General features: G+C 38.7%; 1 long non-coding RNA gene across 1 annotated transcript; it reads right to left on the reverse strand.

Moving 5' to 3' along the window:
• Window positions 1-6,917: 6,917 nt before the first annotated feature.
• Window positions 6,918-14,027, reverse strand: LOC122241541. Its single transcript, XR_006221766.1, has 4 exons — window positions 13,762-14,027; window positions 8,856-9,027; window positions 7,366-7,420; window positions 6,918-7,169 (listed from the first exon to the last, which is right to left on the reverse strand). It is a non-coding gene; the product is annotated as an uncharacterized LOC122241541 (long non-coding RNA).
• Between the last annotated feature and the right edge of the window lie 4,794 nt (window positions 14,028-18,821).

Genomic DNA, 18,821 nt, shown 5'->3' on the forward strand with positions numbered 1-18,821 from the left:
CTGGATATAAGCTGAAATTTATGAATCATATCACATTCAAATGCACTAGGGAAGTTTGCTATTTAGAGGAATTTCATGGCAAATTGTTTTGCGAGACAAATAATCACTCACTAATTTAACTGGTGCATAAATCACAATTTTCATACATTTGGTTTGCTTAAGGAAATTGGATCTATACTGAAAAATATGAGATTCATATTATAAAATCTCTAATACCTGCTTGGGTCCCAGAGGACATCCTCAACATACAATAAGGTGCCAGATTGAGTTGGCACAATTTTAGTCCTTGGAAAGATGATAAACTCCTGTTTCCTCACACCCACCCTGGTCCAAGTTTGAAGGTATCACAGGAGAGATCGAAGGAATTGGTAACATTGATAAAACAAAATGTAAATCTGTGAGAAGTATTAAGAAAGAAAAGGTAGAGGTGTGTGTGTGTGTGTGTGTGTGTGTGTGTGTGTTAGATGGAAGTGTGCTGTAGTCTTCTGGAACAGATGGTCTGATACCTCAGGAGAAGAATGGGTTGCGAGACAGCATTTAGGTTATCCTATTTTGCCCCACTGCACACTGTCCTGGGAAGATCATTGTTTTGTCTTCCCTCACTCCCATGACCAGTAAGAGCCAAAAAATTATGACAGTAACCAAAAAGCACCATAGTTATGTCATAAGATGTACAGCTGAAATGGAGAGCAACTGATAACTAATCAAAACAACATATCAAGTCCCTGAGCATTCCCTGTGCTATCTTCCACTCCTTCCATGAATGAGAGCTGAAGAATTATACCCCAAAGAGAAAATTGTTAAAGAATATAATGACGAATAGAAAATATGGAAAACATAAAGTGCTCAAATAAGAGGTCTCTACCTTATGTTGCATCCATGTCTGACACCCACATTCTAAATCTACCAGAAGGTATATATACTAGGACTTGGGTTTTAGCTTTTCAACCTCATTAGACATTACCAGCCAATGTGGCTAATATTCCTATAACACAAGAGAGTAACTAGATAATTGAGAAAGGCAAAAACTATAATATAAACATAATTCAACAATCTAGATGGAGCCTAGACATATTATAAAAAATGTAAGAACACTAAAGAAAAAGAGAAAATTGTTGTTTTTCAGAAAAAGTAGATTGTTAAAAAGAAAGTCAAATTAGAGTGGCAAAAAAAAAAAAAAAAACTCAAGAGCAAGACTAGGTGCAAAAGAGGGAGTGGAGTGATATATAAAAATATTTAGAAGGGGGCACATGGGTGGCTCAGTGGGTTAAGCATCCGGTTCTTGATTTCAGCTCAGATCATGATCTCACGGTTCATGAGTTTGAGCCCCACATCAAACTTCATGCAGACAGTGTGGAGCCTGCTTGGGATTCTCTCTCTACCTCTCTTTGCCTGTCCCCTGTTTGCTCCCTCTCTAAATAAATAAATAAATAAACGAACACACATTTTTAAAAAGTTTAAAAAATATTTAGAGGAAAGAAGTTTTGACTCTGAGCATTATATCTAGGTAAACTGACATTTTAATATATCAGTCTATAGACGAACCTAAGAATACAAAGCTTAAAAAGGTTTGGCACACAGAAACCATCTTTGGAAACATTCTTGGAAAAACATAAACAAATCTAGGGGATTGATAAGGGTGTATGGTAATTTAGTAAAAATCTACCATTATATTATATATCAATCTAAACCACACCACGGTAATTAATCCAAACAACGTAAAATTATATATGACAGCAAAGTAGAGGGAGTAGTGGTAGGTGGGTAGCCTGGAGGAAATGAGAAGGAAATGAGGGTATGGATACATCTTATTTGGGCTAAGATATAAACATTGTTAAGCTTAGGAAGTTGAAAACAAAAAATAATATATATATGAGACTTACTCTATGTAACACTACAATTAGAATGTGTAATATCCATGGCAGGAAAGAACCAATAAAAGATATGTAGGTAAGGAGGAAAAGGGAAAAAAATGGTATATGGCAAAAAATCTAATTCAATAATAAAAATAATTTTAAATTTTAAATTTATCAATTAAAAGCAGTAAACTACCATGTTGAATAATGCTAGTATCCTACTACTAGTGATAGATGAGCAGTAAAATGGTATAGAAAGTTTAAATCAAAGGGAAAGGAACAAATATAACCCATAGTTATGAACCAAACAAACATTAGGCGAGCATTTCAATATCAGACAATAAACAGAATAGGAGATTCCCGGTAGCTCAGTAGGTTAAGCATCTGACTCTTGATTTCCGCTCAGGTCATGATCTCACAGTTTGTGAGATCCTGCTCCATGTGGGCTCTGTGCTGACACCACAGAGCCTGCTTGGGATTCTCTCTCCCTCTATCTCTCTGTCCCTCCCCCATTTATGTGTGCTCTCTCTCTCCCTCACTCTCAAAATAAAATAAATAAATAAAACTTTTTAAAAAGAAAATAAATGCCAAGCTGGTGACTTAACAATGGAATCTGTGGTTTCCCCAATATTATTCCAGAGGAGCAGCAAATTGAGCCTGTTCTGATTTAGAGGCCCCACAACTGAGCATTCCTGAACAGATTATAGGTCATGATAAGCTTCTTACTGAAGTGATAGGTTCTTTCCCTACTCAATGCCATTGGCCAAATAGCCAAATAACAAAACAGTATTTGATGGCAAACAGGTAATTTATTCAATGGCCAGAGAATGGAGAAGGGAACTCATGCTCTAAGGGCACCTTCTTCCAAGTGTCCATCAATAGATGAATGAATAAAGAAGATCTGGTTGTATATAAACAATGGAATATTCTTCAGTCATAAGAAAGGATGAAATCTTGCCATTTTCAATGACATGGACAGAGCTAAAGAGTATAATGCTAAGCAAAATAAATCAGAGAAAGACAAATACCAGATGATTTCACTCATATGTGGAATTTAAGAAAGAAACCAAATTAGCAAAGGAAAACAAAGGGGGAGAGAGAGAGAGAGAGAGAGAGAGAGAGAGAAAGCAAGAAACAGACTCTTAACTACAGAAAATAAACTGTTACCAGAGGGGAGAGGTGGGGGATTGGGTTAAATAGGTGATGGGGGTTAAGAAGTGCACTTGTCATGACAAGCACAGGGTGGTGTATAGAAGTGTTGAATCACTATATTGTACACCTGAAACTAATATCACAGTGTATGTTAACTGTACGGGAATTAAAATTCTTTTTTAAATAAAGAATGAATGAATAAATACATACATACATACATACATACATACGACATTTTCTTTCCCAGTAGGTCTCATTGTCATAGTTTTGTAGGGTTAGGGTAATTAAGGATTGGTAAAAAAGCTGACCTTGGGGTTTTTCAGGGAAGAGAGAGGAAACTTCTCTAAATTAGAGTGCCACCTGTTTTCTTCCTTTAAGTGGACACAGTAGAATCTGTCCTGGCACTGGTCGATGTGTTTTTGTTATTACAATGATAGTAAAACCTTGGTATGTGAGCATAATTCATTCTAGGAACACGCTTGTAATCCAAAGCACTTGTATATCAAAGCGAATTTCCCCATAAGAAATAATGGAAACTCAGATGATTCCTTCTACAACCCAAAAATATTCATATAAAATGATTACAACTCTGCAATATAATACAAAATCATAAAGAAAATACACAATATGAAGTAAAATAAACAAATTAACCTGGATTTACCTTTGAAAACCTTCGTGGCTGGTGTGAGGGAGACACAAGGGAGGAGGGTTATTGCATGGGATGACTTTCACTATCACTAATGGATGTTGACTACAGTCCAGTATTAACTCTTGTCATATACTGTATTTAATATAACTGACAATAAGACAGCAGAGGAAAGGGTCTCTACCTGCAGACAGCCTTACTTAGAATGAAGCAACGCATTCCTAAACTTACTCTTGTGTGGAAAAGCAAAGGACCGTCCATAGGTAATTTGAAGTGACAAAAAATAGGGGGAGAGCCAAGATGGTGGAACAGCATGGAAGTTTTTTGTGTCTTGCGTCCATGAAATGCAGCCAGATCAACACTAAACTACCCTGCACTCCTAGAAAACTGATTTGGGGATTAACACAACAATCTGCACAACCTGAACCACAGAACTCAGCAGGTACGTGGCACAGAGTGGTGAACTGGGGGAGAGAGAAGCTACAGAAGGCAGGGAGCTGTTTTTGCTTGCAAAGAGAGGATGGAGGGTGGGTGGGGAGCAGAGTATGAGAAAAACACCCCCCCCCAAAAGCAGCTGGAGAGAAAGTAGAAAAGTGGAAACAGCTGCAGGGACTGTACTAAAAAGGAAGGAGAAAGGAGAGGGTTTAAATTCCATTAAGACTCTATACAGGAGGAGCGCAGAATCTGAAACTCCGTAGCTGATACCTGGTGGTGCTCTGCTGAGAAGGGTGAATCCTCAGGAGCAGAGTGAAGTCTGGGGGTCTTCAGGCCACATGGGGAGAGGCGGTTCCCCTGCTGGGAGGATATCTGGCAGAGGCTGTGTCAAGGCAAAGGCCCCAGTGGACCCAGAAGAACAACCACATTCACTGGTGCTGGAACAAGGTGGTAAAGGGTGAAGCCTGGTACCAGAGGTGTGTTACGATTTTCCATAAACCTTGAAATGCTGCTGCTACACAATCGTGTGAACTGTTTCTGGGGCAGGCTAGTACCCAGCAATAGTCTCTGGGCATTGGCAGCAGCACGGTCTTGCGAACATTCCTGGGTGCAGCCGGCACCCGGCCAGTGCTCGGTGAGAACTTCCTGCAGAGGAGCAGAACAGGTCAAAGCCACAGTCCCTGAGAAATAAGGGGTCGGGAAAAACAGCCACATCTGAGATGAAACTCAGGAGGGAGGTGCTGCCTAGGGCTTGGTCACAGACAGGGTAAAAATGGGGAGTGGACAGAAGCTAGAGACAAAGGGTGTGCCATTATAGATCAGGGAGAACAGAGTTCGGAGACTGGGTATCTGAGTGACGCCATTTTCAACCCCCGCGTTCATGCGCATACACACCTACAAGCACCACAATAATCTACCCCAGTAGGCTATGCAGCGCCATCTAGTGAAGAACAGAGCCATTACACTAAGCCCTGCCCAACTGCCAACCTCGCTCTTCAGGAACAGAAGTCTCTCCATGTGCTCAGTTTACGGACTGTAAACCGCTTCATAATTTGACTTCTAGGGGGAAAACAAAGTAATTTCAGTTGTATTTCAGTCTGTTCGCTGGTCCATCTATTCAATTTTCTTTTTTTTTTCATTGCTTTTCTTTTTCTTGAACACAGAAAGAGAAAAAATTTATTTTTATTTTCAATTTTTATTAAAAATATGTCTTTCATTTTTTTCTACTATATTTTTTATTTTTTTGGTAAATTTTTCAAGTTCTATTTTACTTCCATCATTTCATTTTATTCTATTTCATTGTATTCATTTTTTTCAGATTTTCAAACGTTTTCCTTTTTTTTTTCTTCCCTTTTTTCTCTAATCTATGAAGCTCCTTTCAACACCCATACCAAAACACACCTAGGATCTAGCATCATTTACTCGATTTGTGTGTGTGTGTGTTGTTTTTAATTTTTTAATTTTATTTTTTACCTTATTAATTCCTTTTCTCCCTTAAAAATGACACAATGAAGGAATTCACCCCAAAAGAAAGAGCAGGAAGAAATGACAGCCAGGGACTTAATCAACACAGATACAAGCAAGATGTCTGAACCAGAATTTAGCATCATGATAATAAGAATACTAGCTGGAGTCAAAAATAGATTAGAATCCCTTTCTACAGAGATAAAAGAAGTAAAAGCCAGTCAGGATGATATAAAAAATGCTATAACTGAGCTGCAATCTCGAATGGATTGCATTCAATGAATGAGGCAGAGCAGCAAATCAGCAATATAGAGGACAAACTTATGGAGAATAATGATGCAGAAAAAAAAAAAGAGGGAGACTAAGGCAAAAGAGCACAATTTAAGAATTAGAGAAATCAGTGAGTCATTAAAAAGGAACATCAGAATTACAGGGGTCCCAGAAGATGAAGAGAGAGAAAAAGGGGTAGAAGGGTCATGTGAGCAAATTATAGTGGAAAACTTTCCTAACTTGGGGAAAGACACAGACATCAAAATCCAGGAAGCACAGAGAACTCCCATTAGATTCAACAAAAACCGACCATCAACAAGGCATATCAGAGTCAAATGCACAAAATACTCAGGCAAGGAAAGAATCATGAAAGCAGAAAGAGGAAAAAAAGTCCTTAACCTACAAGGGAAGACAGATCTTGGCAGGGCAGAAAGGTGTGGCAGGATATATTCAATGTGCTAAATCGGAAAAATATGCACCCAAGAATTCTTTATCCAGCAAGGCTGTCATTCAAAATAGAAGGAGAGATAAAAAGTTTCCCAGACAAACAAAAATTAAAGGAGTGACCTTTAGTGACCACCAAACCAGCCCTACAAGAAATTTTAAGGGGGACTCTCTGAGGGGAGAAAAGACAGAGAAAAAAAAGAAAAAAAAAGATGAAAAGCAGCAAAGACTAGATAGGACCAGAGAACACCACCAAAACTCCAACTCTACAAGAAACATAGTGACAATAAATTCATATCTTTCAGTGCTCCCTCTAAACGTCAATGGACTCAATGCTCCAATCAAAAGACATAGGGTAACAGAATGGATATGAAGTGACAAAAAATACACTAGTGCCAGTTGTGGGCACCTTCTAATGTTCTGAAAAATCACTCATTTCTGTCAAACAGCATGGCCTGAGACCAAGTGTCCAAGCATGGAAGACAATCATCCACAATCCCAGAGAGAGAGAGAGAGAGAGAGAGAGAGAGAGAGAGACAGAAGAACCATTGGCTCAGCTGTGATCATGTGACGTTCAGCAGCACATACTATTACTATTGCAAGACACTGCTCATTTATCAAGTTAAAATTTATTAGAAATGTTTGCTCACGTTGTGGAACACTTGCAGAACAAGTTACTCGCAATCCAAGGTTTTACTGCAGGTGGTAATAATCCCACGGTCATCTGGAGGGTTAGCACAGAGTCTGAACTGGATCAAACCAGTCAAAAATTGGGTCATGGAGGCTTGTTTGGAATTTGTGGCTTCTGGTATTTGACCTTAGTCTCTGGTGGCAATCAGCACTTCTAAGCAGGGCTAGAAAACTGGGTTATTGTGGCTTGTTAGTGAGTCCCTGGTGACAAGCTCAGACAAAGAGAAAAACATATCAAAACCTTAGATGAGTCTGAAAACCAAAATTTCAAAACATGTGAAGAAAACTAATATTAAAAACCAACAACATTGGTAATCAAAGAAAATGAATACAATAAAAACTTAAAAACAAGATTCTACAATGGATTTCTCATAGACATGATTGTTCACCAATATTTGCTCCTCCTACCTGGAAAAGTATTTTAATTCTTCATTCTAATGAACTCAGATATGGGTGATTTACTCTGAAAAAAAAAAACAACAAAGCAATAAAATTCCTCTATGAGTCTACTGCTTGAATATTTCTTGTAATATGTATGTATGTATGTATGTATCTATCTATCTATCTAATTATCTTTCTTCCTATCATTTACATCTATGTAAATATTTGCATGTGGATCCATTTCCTTTTGTTTCTCCAAAGGGTCCTGTGTTTCCCTCCAATAGAAACAAAATACAGCCCTGTCTTATACATTACAGCTCTTTAAATATTTGTAACAAATATCATGTATCTCTGTCTTTCATTCTATCAATTAAACATCCCAACCTCATAATTTTTCCTTATGCGGCATTAATGTCAAGGTCCTCACTATCACACTTACCTATCTATTTCTCCAATTTTTTTTTTTTTACTGTATTTATTTTTGAGACAGAGAGAGACAGAGCATGAGCAGGGAAGGGGCAGAGAAAGAGAGGCACAGAATGTGAAGCAGGCTCCAGGCTCTGAGCTGTCAGCACGGAGTCCGATGCAGGGCTCGACGCGGGGCTCGAACTCACGAACTATGAGATCATAACCTGAGCCGAAGTCGGATGCTTAACCGACAGAGCCACCCAGGCGCCCCTATTTCTCCAAATGTTTAATGCGGAAATCTTAAACTTTACATTGTTGGGAGTAAATATGTAAAACAATTTAAGTCTGGAACCACAACAAAACCCACTCTTGTTAGTCTTTTTCCCTCATGATTATTTAAAGAAACATCACCAAAAATATGGTCTGAACAAAATCAGAAGCTAGAATATAATGGGGAAAATATTATTCTTAGTCAAAAATCTGGATGAAAATTCCATCTCTGCCTCTCACATGAGCAAGTTATTTGACCCTTATGAGGCTTGGTTCATTCAGCATTCATATGAGGATTCAAAAGTCTTATTTCCAGGGGTGCCTGGGTGGCTCAGCTGGTTAAGCATCTGACTTGATTTTGGCTCAGGTCATGACCTCACCAATGTGAGATGGAACCTCACATTGGGCTCTGAGCTGAGCATGGAGCCTGCCTGGGATTCTGTCCCTCTCACTCTGCTCCTCCCTCACTTGTGCTCTTTCCAACAAAGAATAAAAATTTTAAAAATATTTAAAAATCAAAAGACTTACTTACATAATAATCATGGCTTAAGGAATTATGTAAATAAACTCAATGAGAACCACTTCACAATGTTTGAAAATAATGATAAAAATATATTTTTAAAAAGCACTATCCAACTTTGAATCATACGTCTTGACAAAATAAATACTTGAGTGTAAGTCTGACAAAAGCATGAATTATATTCTCCCAGTTGCAGAGGTTATTTTTGAAAAGACATGTCTCAGCACTAGTCATTTTAATCTAGCTCATTTGGAATAACCCTTAAGGTGGGCCAAAAAAGCACAAACAAACAAACAAACAAAAACAAAATAACACAAACCAACTCTGCCTTAATATTATTTTTCCATGGTGATTCTTCCTAGTTCTGATGTTTCTGTATGATGTATTTAGTTGAATGGGACTCAGTGATGGAAGGAAGGCAATATTGTGTAAACTTCGTTGACAGTTTGCAATTGATGGGGAGGGTGCCTCAGTAAAAGAGAAATCTGGAGCTGGAAGTCAATAAAATAAAAATGTGAGAAGCATGAAAATTTCACTTACATAAGAAAATCACTGATTTTTATTGAAACTGGAAGAAAAATTATTATTCTAGGCATGAGAGTGCCATGTAGTATCTTGATCCATCATGGTTACCTGCAAGTGATCATTCTTCAAATTTGTACAGACACACACACCATGGATATGTGCAGGAATGCAATAAGCAGAACATGAATGGGCAAGGGCATCCGCAGAATTCTGGGAGGAAAACACTGCTGCTCAAATGTGACAACGTGTGATTGAATGTGTAAGTAATAGTCAATATTTTGACTTTAGAAAGAGGTCATTACAGGCTTATCCAGGAAAGCAGAGAAGGATTTTAGGTTGTCAAGTCAAAGAACAATGTCAAAGTCCAGCTTCTTGAGTGAGCAGGACTTGATCACTTCCCAAAGGAGAGACCCCTGACACACTGAGAGGGGCCCGCTCAGCCACTAGGCTCCCACTGCTCCTTTACTGGGCATTAGAAAGAACAGCAACTGCTTGCTTGCCCTCTTAACAGGAAAGAAAAAAAAAAAAAGTGGCCACAACAGCCCTAACAGCTGTCACTGCCAGGGAAGGGGACATGGAGAATTCGAAATGGGATAAATAGGGTTGGCACGACAATAAAGATGTGGAGAATTAATAATGTACCAGGCAACTTCCTCACGATCTCCCTAGCCTTCCATCAAAAGCAACTGAGACTAATTAAATCAAGCCAAGTATTTCAATTGACACATAAAAAGACAGGTTCGCTCTGAATTCTTTTCTCTGTTTGATATGATTAATGTTGCATTACACTACAGAAAGCCACTTGGTAAGCGGTTAAACCATGGTACATTTGGCATTTATGAAAGACTTTTTGTCATGTAGCAATGATGCTTTTAAAGCCTGACCACACAGTTTTGAGTTTGGCTTTGATAGCGCCCTGGTGAAGGCTGTCTGTGGAAAACTAGTGAAATATTTTTCTCCAGCATGTAGTTAGGCCTGCTGCTTTCAACACTGAGACAAGATGTTAGAACACATTTGCTCAATTTCAGATCAAAGAAACCTTCCTGACTTACATTCCTATACATTTCTTCTATAAACGCTTAACTAATTCTGTTGACCTCAGTGCTCAGAGTAGATATTGTTATTACTATTACTATAGCTACCATTGTGTAATCATATTGATCTCATAAAAGCTCATATTTTTTATTAAAAAAATTCTTCCACATGTCCTCTCAATTTCTTACTTCCACTCCAATTTTAAAATAAATTTTCAATCATCAGCAATTCATGTCACATAGAATGCTACCTATATTTCCATAAAAACATTGAGAAAGAACCATATATACCTAAAGCTTTTCAAACCCTGTTAGGTTTTCAACTCTTGAGCAATGGAATCATAAGAGTTAACACAAACATTAGCAAATGAATCTGCTATCCTTAACAAATGAGTTTAGAGAGTAGGAAATGTTTTATTGAAACAAACCTTAATGAACATTATAGGAAAAGAAAAAGAGACGCCATTATAGAATGCATGTAAGTACCTTTGCCACAAAGACAGACTTAATATAAGAATCTATTTCTAAGTAATGCTTCCTTTCAATGACATCATTTCCAATAAAACTTCCACTTTAAACTGAACTATCTCCAAATTTGTATTTGTCACTATGGGTGCTCTTTTTTCTAAACTCATTTAGGAAAGCTAAGGATGGCTGTCTAATTAGTCTACAGGGTAATAACTTTTCACACTTAAGAAAAATACTCATAGTTTTTAAGCCCAGATAGATGAAAAATTATTTAAATGGAAAGTATGTGGTAAATTTAGTGTGAAAAAAACTTAAAAGAAAGAATTCTGGTTAGCCAAGGTTTGCTTTCAAATAATTAAAAATAAACCATTCCACACTGTGGAGTGGAAAGATAAGGGCCTGTAGGCATTCTTAAATATATATCTCCCATTATATTATTCATTGTTTAACACTTGCTAACATAGAACACAGTATGTGTAATAGTGCTTATACCTCTCAGACCACAACCATTGTTATAGCCGCGAAAGAAAAAACAACACTTGGATTGGTTTAAAAGAGCGAATTCCAAAACTTCTATGTCTCTGCATCATTGTGTGGCTATTGCTAATGGAGGTCAAGGCAGGCCAGCTTCAAAGGGGCTGCAAAATTCGTCAGAAATATGTCTACTTGCTGTACATTTCTAGGCATTCTCCCAAAAATTTCTGGTTCTTGAGAGCCCCTTATTTCAAACGGAAACAATATATCTGACCTAGTTTCCAGCATAGAGCTTATATTCATTCAACTAGGCTTCAGCTCCCTATCTCATCATCTGCCTCCTTGATAAAAGCTGAGCAGATACCCCTCTAGTAGAACTCATTATCCAAAGGCTTCCTTCCAGGCATTAGCCCACTCAGGTAAAGTGGTCATTATTTCCCAAGGATAAGGGTTACTTTCTGAGTTTTTTTTTTTTTTTCCAAAGCCACATTTGATTATAAGGATAGCACTCCTAACAATTTCTCTTCCTCCTTTCTCCTTCCTGTGCAAAAGGCCATTGGTGGGACAGTCTGCTAAGGCTGAAGAGAACTTTTGTTCTTAAGAATTTTTAGGTCTAAGAGAAATCGTCAGGAGAGTCACGCCATGAAAATTGGCAAAATAAATTTCTTATGCGTCATTTGCTAAATAGAATTCCAAGATTACCTGCAAAATCGGGTTTGAGTGCTTTTTACGGGGAGAATTTGTAAATCAAGGATAAAAATTCTATTTTATGTGTTCTGATTATGCAGTATTAACCATAAAGATAAGGGCTCTGTTATATGTAAAATATCACCAAAGAATTAAAAGACATTATCAACTTTTATAGAAATGTGTTTGTATATGTAGAGAATGCATATTTATACCAAAAAATATAACAAGTTCTCATTTTAAGATGATTCATTTTTGTCGTTGTTGTTTTATTCAGATCATGAGCTTTGATCCAGTTTCTAAAACTAGCTAAATTCATGCATTATCTCTTCTCATTTTTGTTGGTCATCAAGATGACACATTTAATTCCCTTCAATTGATTACCATGACTCAAGTTCACCTATTTCCAACTTACAATTATTTCAGGAAGGATTCAGTGAAACTGCCTATTTTGCCAAGGGAAAAATATTCAACTTTTGATTACTTTCTTTTATTTTCTTATGCTAGAGAGCTTCTGAATCTTCCCTTTAGCTTTGCTTCACCGCTCTCCAGAGCAAACTGCCAAGACCCTCCCATTATCATTCACCTCCCTAAACACTTCCATATCATTTCTCTTGTGTGCACTTTACAGAATCACAGAACAAACCAATTTAATCTCTGATGCTTGACAGTATATTTCACAGGTTGGTCTCTCTTTTATGTAATACTTATAGATGTGGATTGATCAAATAAAATATTTAGAAAAGATTAGTTTTATAAGAGAAACTTTGATTATACCAATTTATACCAAACAGGTCATGCACATTCTTTCATGTTTAATATATGTATCTATCTATATAGAGACAGAGATACATGCATACATACACAGATACACAGATACATACCTGCAGCACATAAGTAAAATTGCCTGTTTTGCACCCGTTTGCTTACCTGTCTTTAAGGTAATCTAAACTATTGTGTGTGTGTGTGTGTCTTTCTGTTTTGTAGCATAATTCCTTTTGCTTTATGGCTCAATAAATAAAACATTCCATCATTTAAACCAACTCTTAAAATCTGTGTAACCAAGATAAGGATGTGGTAAGGATGTTACTTACATAGTCAATCACAGTTTCAGTGGGAGATAAATAATAAATACTATAGCACTCATATCCTCTATTTCCTAATATTTTACCCTTCCTTATTTGGCAGTTACTGGCAGATAATAGGTGATTAATATATATTTGATAAGGGACTGATTAAATTGAATGCTCTCAATTGTTTAAAACATCACCTTACCTTTTTTCATGAGTGTTGAACTAAAACATTTCATGATTTCCTAGTCCACCAGAGTTATATTCCTGTTTAAGTTATTTTTTCCATTACATTTAGTGTAATACTGGTTTTGTTTTGTTTTGTGTGTGTGTTTGTTACAAATTTCTATGACCTTGTGAACCCCATCCAGAGTCCAATTAAGTAATTTAAACCATTCTATTGTTTGGAGACTTCTACGTGTCTTGTTGATTTTTTCTCCCAAATAAATTAGCATGCTTTTCTTTGAATATTTAAATTAGAAATTTCCATAAATCACTTACTCCTTATTACATGCATCAAACTTTATACAATCAGTAGCCATCATGACAAGTATCAAAAGGGATCAGAGCAGAGTGAAAAAGGATTTTTCTGCCTTTTCTAGGGCACTGTTCTGCATTCCACTTTGCTGTTGTCCCCACATCTTCTTCCATCCCAGAGAAAGACAGGTCTGCTCCTGCCCAGCCACCACCTCCCCAACTCCACTCGAGTACAGTGAGTATCTCCTTTCTAAGGGACTGGGAGTTCAGGGCATTTTCTCTTGCTTCCTTTTTTAACCTCTCTCCTCATGGTTCCTTCCTATCCAGTTGTCACTTTTCAATACATATGTTACTTAAACTTCTTTGAGCTAATGTCTCTTAGTGGCATTTGACACTAATAATCAAATCCCCATAGTTAAAATATTTTCTTTCCTCATTTTCCCCTGACTCTCACTCTTCTTACACTCTTTCTACTTTATAGGCTACTTACCAGTTTCCTTTGTTGTTATCCATCCCTAAAGGTTAGGGTTGCCCTACATTCTATTTGGGGAACTCTTCTCTTCACTCCCATCCATGGATTCTCTGCCAGGCACCTTGCTTCCAGCACCAGTTCAATGTTGGTGCTTCTCCATTCTCAATGCCCCGGTCTTCCCCTCTCTCCTGAGCATCAGACAGATCTGTTCAATTGCTTACCAGACCTCTGAGTCGAATATCCCACAGAGCATAAAACTCTTGCCTGTATTACTTCTCTATGGCTCTTGTAACAAATTATCACAAATGCAGCAGCCTAAAATGACACAAAATTATTCTTTTACAGTTCTGGAGGTCAGAAGTCCTAAACTCAGTGTGTCCGCAAGGCTGTGTGTTCTTTCTGGGAGCTACAGGAGAGAATTTATTTCCTTACCTTTCCTGGCCTCCAGCTTTTTCTCACACCACTCCAACTTCTGCTTCCATCATTGTATCTCCTTCTCTGACTGTGACTTTTCTGCCTCCTTCTTCTTATGATTACATAGGGCCAACCCATACTGTCCAGGAAAATCTCTTTATCTCAAGGTCCTTAATTTATATATTTTTTAAGTTTATTTATTTATTTTGGGAGAGAGAGGGTGAGGGAGGGGCAGAGAGAGAAGGAGATAAAGAGAATCCAAATCAGGTTCCACACTGTCAGCACAGAGCCCAATGCAGGACTCAAATCCACCAACCCTGAGATCATGACCTGAGCTGAAACCAAGAGTCAGATGCTTAATCAACTAAGCCACTGAGGTGCCCCCTCAAAATCTTTAATTTATTTGCATCTGCAAAGTCCTTTTAGGCAATCAGGATGTGGCCCTCTTTGGGGTCCCAGTATCGTGTCTACCATAATATACCGCATTGAACCACTTCTTCCCTCCAAACTTCTTCCTCCAACACTGATTCTCAATGAATGACACTGCCACATAATGAGTTCTTCAACTCAGAAAAATCTTGGAGTCATCCTTGGTTCTTTGCTTTAATTTACTTGTTTGTTATACAGATTCAGTCACCAGTTTCTACTGATTTTATATTCTAAATATTTTTTAGGGGCGCCTAGGTGGCTCAGCCGGTTGGGCATCCGACTTCAGCTCAGGTCATGATCTCGTGGTTTGTGAGTTCAAGCCCTGCATCGGGCACTGTGCTGACAGCTCAGAGCCTGGAGCCTGCTTTGGATTCTTTGTCTCCCTCTCTTTTTCTGTCCCTCCCTGTTCACACTCTGTCTCTGTCTCTCTCTCTCTCAAAAATAAATAAACATTAAAAAAATTTAAAAAAAATTTTTTTAAACCAATTCAAATTTCTCCATCTTCAGTGTTGCTTACAAAAATCAGGCTATTATCACTTCTTGGCCTTTTCACAGCTCTCCCTGTAGGGTGCCTTTCATTACCTGTTCTATGTTCCTAAACATAATTCTGATTCTGTTAGTTCACTGCTTATCCCCATTTCCTTCAGAAGAAAAATCAAACTTAACTTATATTATAAATTTAACGTTTCCCCTTAAATTTTTTTAATGTTTATTTATTTTTCAGAGAGACAGAGACAGAATGCGAGTGGGGGAGGGGCAGAGAGAGAGAGAGACACAGAATCCCAAGCAGGCTCCAGGCTCTGAGCTGTCAACACAGAGCCTGACACGGGGCTCGAACTCACGAGCCGTGAGATCATGATCTGAGCCGAAGTCGGACGCTCAACTGACTGAGCCACCCAGGCACCCCTAGTGTTTCCCTCTTAAGCCTTATCTCTTGCTGTCATATCCCCATGTCCTGCTTCTCTACTGAACTCAAAAGTTGCATGAACTCTTCCAGCTCCATGTTACTCACGATGAAAGCTGTTCATTCTGTCTGGAATGCCTTGTCCTATCTGAATCCCTGAGTCATACTCGTGCCTCCTACCTATCCCCCCACTTTCATAACATTCACCCTTGAAAGTTTTCCTCTCTGTGTTCAAGCTGGTTGCCACCTTTCCTTTGTTCCGCATGCACGTGAACTTTACCAATCTGGCATTATAAATAAACACAGGTTATACATAACCAAAGTTTCCTTATCTGTACCTCTCTTCACATTGTATGCTCTGGGAAGGCAGGATCTATGTCTGCCAAGGCTGTGGCTTATGCTTGTGGCTAGCACAGTGTTGTACAAGGGCTCACTATGCTTTGTGGAAGAAATGGGTTTGCAATAAACCTGTACCATTTCTGTGAGAGTTACTAAATATAACTGAAGAATTTGATACTGACCAACATTGTATGAACCATTTAGAGCCATTTCCATGAAACATTTAACATTTAAAATTCTTATTATATACAGAGAAAATCCAACTCAATTAATGTCTGTGAAAATCATACTGGGGACATGACACTCTGTCAGCTACTATCAAATGTACAAAATTCACTTAAATATCCTGAAAATGCTAACAAGAAAAATATGCTAGATATAAAAATAACAATGCAATATACAATAAGATGCATGTTTTAAGAAAAATCTCCACGGATGCACAACTACGCAAAAAAAGAAACTGTTATTGTAAAATGTTAGTGCATTTGGTCAGTCAATAGTCCAGACTGTAAAGACCATTGCCCTGGAGGTGGAGCCCAGTATCACCATCAAAAAGATAAAGGACAATGGGAAGCCTGGGTGGCTCAGTCAGTTAAACATCTGACTTTGGCTCAGGTCATCATCTCACTGGTTGGTGAGTTTGAGCCCCACGTCAGGCTCTGTGCTGGCAGCTCAGAGCCTGGAGCCTGCTTCAGATTCTGGGTCACCCCCCACCCCCGTCTCTCTGCCCCTTCCCCGCGCTGTATCTCTCTCTCTCTCTCTCTCTCTCTCTCAGAAATAAATATAAAAATTTTAAAGAAAGAAGATAAAGGACAAGATCCAGCATAGAGAGGACACCCCCTGAGTAGCAGAGGCTCAGCCCTCCAGAAACGCAGCAGGGACATGGTCACATGTTTCTGACTGCAGCATCCAGTGTCAACTGCCCCAGGACCTACATCTGAAGAAGAGGTGGCTGTTCATTCTTCAAACTTGTGTTGACAGTGTCCAATGATGGTATTACGCTGCACTCTTGCCATTCACCCAACTTAAGTTTAGAAATGACCAGTTTCAGTCATAGCTGAACCTGTCCAAAATGTTATTAAAGGTTTTGCTGCATGGTTACAAACAAACCAACAAAGTACCCTGAGGAAATAAAGAGACAGTGTATTTTTCATCTTTTTTTTTTTTTTAAGCATAGCATCTCACTGGGACTTGGTATATATGTACTGAGAAGGAAATCTGGCAAAAGCAGATAAAAAAGGGGACCAGCCAGATGTCCAAGGCCAGATACTCCCCTTGCATGCTTTTGGCTTCTGTAATATTGCTTGCCTCCTGCATCCTCCAACTGCCCACATAGCACAAGCGATAAGTGCCCCCCTCCCCTGCCTTTTTTTTTCCTTTGAGCCCCTGCAATCCCACCCATGAAAGGAGACCAGCGCCAGGGCTCGGGGATCAGCCTTTGGAGGTGACTCTGTTGGGCCGGCACTGGTGCGAAATAAATTGTCTTTTCTGATTCCCCGAGCACATGTTCCTTGTCTCTTTCTGGGTGCCAAGTATTTGCTGTAACAGTATAAGCATTTTAAAACATGGCACCATAAATCTTTGATTCTTCCTCATCAATAAATGGGGTCATTGTCCCACGTCTTAGATCTAGACGGACTTGTGTCTGCTTAACCATAGAGTATAGCAAAAGTGATCCTATGTGACTTCTAAAGCTAAGAAACAAAAAGCCAAAAGCATCCTCCGAGTTCTCTTAGAATATTCAGTTTCTTGACTCTAATTCTTGGGATGTTCTTTCTCAGAACTCACTTGCCATGATATAAGAAAATTTGAGATACATGGAGATCGGTCCAGCTAAGACCAGACATTTGAGTGAGAGAGTTTCCAGATTGTTCAGCTCTCTGAGTCTTCCCACATGAGGCTCTCATAGTAGTGGCAAGAGACAAGTAATCCTCTGTGCCCTCTCCAAATTCCTGACTCATAAAAAATCTGTGCACATGATGAAATAGCCCCATTATTTTATAGTGCTGACTTTGAGGTGGTTTGTTATGCAATAATAGATAAGCAGCCCAAGGGTAGCTGCTCAAAAAGCATTTAAAGAAGAAAAAGAAGAGAAGGGAAGGAAGGGAAAAGAAGGAAGTTAAGAAAAAGGAGAAAGAAAGAGAAGACAGAGACAGGAATACAGAGACAGGGAGAATAGAGAAACAGACAGAAAGACACAGAGAGAAAGAAAAAAGAAAGGAAGAGAAGTAAGTTAGAAAAGCAGAAAGTTTGGAAGAAGAAAAGAAATCTCTAATTCAGAGAGAAGGAGAAAAAGAATTTTCTGAAAGGTAGGATTTAAGCTGGGACTTTGATTGATGGGTAAGACTTAGAGAGAGGGCTTTGTAAGAGAAAAAACATATCAAGTGGGTCAGTTAGGTGTCAGTCTAAAAAGCAAAGGCCACTTGATGTATATCAGATATGAAATGTTTAGCATAGGAACCAGAGGCTTAGACAACCAAGGGAAAAACTGGGATCAAAGGTCAAGAAAGCCACCAGCATTAGATGGAGATGGGGGAGTTCTCACAAGTGTGCTGGGCTGGGGGTGGGGAATCCTGCTCATTGAATCTCAATGCCTGGCTGCCACTGTGCTTGGAACATAATGACTTCGCCTTCCCTTATGCCTTCCTACTCTTGTATTAGTGTTTTTTCTTGGCAAACTATCCTATATCCATTCAGGGAAAGGAATTCTGGAAAAAGCATTTCCTGGCTTCCCCTCTGCCTTACAGAGGAAGTGATGGTGAGTTGACAGAGGGCCATCAGCACACCAGGCAAGTAAGTGCTAGTAAGTCCGACATCAGTGTGGACACAGGTCACCCTTAAAAAATAGGAAATTCCCACTTTAACTGGATTTTTTGGTGGAAGATAAGAATCAGAAAGTAGGTTGGAGCCAGATGTGTACTTTTTTTTTTCCCTGTGGGAACTAGGAGGAAGAAAACAAACAGCATAGGAAAGAGGAACTGGGAGAGAAACT

The sequence above is a fragment of the Panthera tigris genome, chromosome C1, assembly GCF_018350195.1.
Source record: "Panthera tigris isolate Pti1 chromosome C1, P.tigris_Pti1_mat1.1, whole genome shotgun sequence".
Taxonomy (NCBI): Eukaryota; Metazoa; Chordata; class Mammalia; order Carnivora; family Felidae; genus Panthera; species Panthera tigris.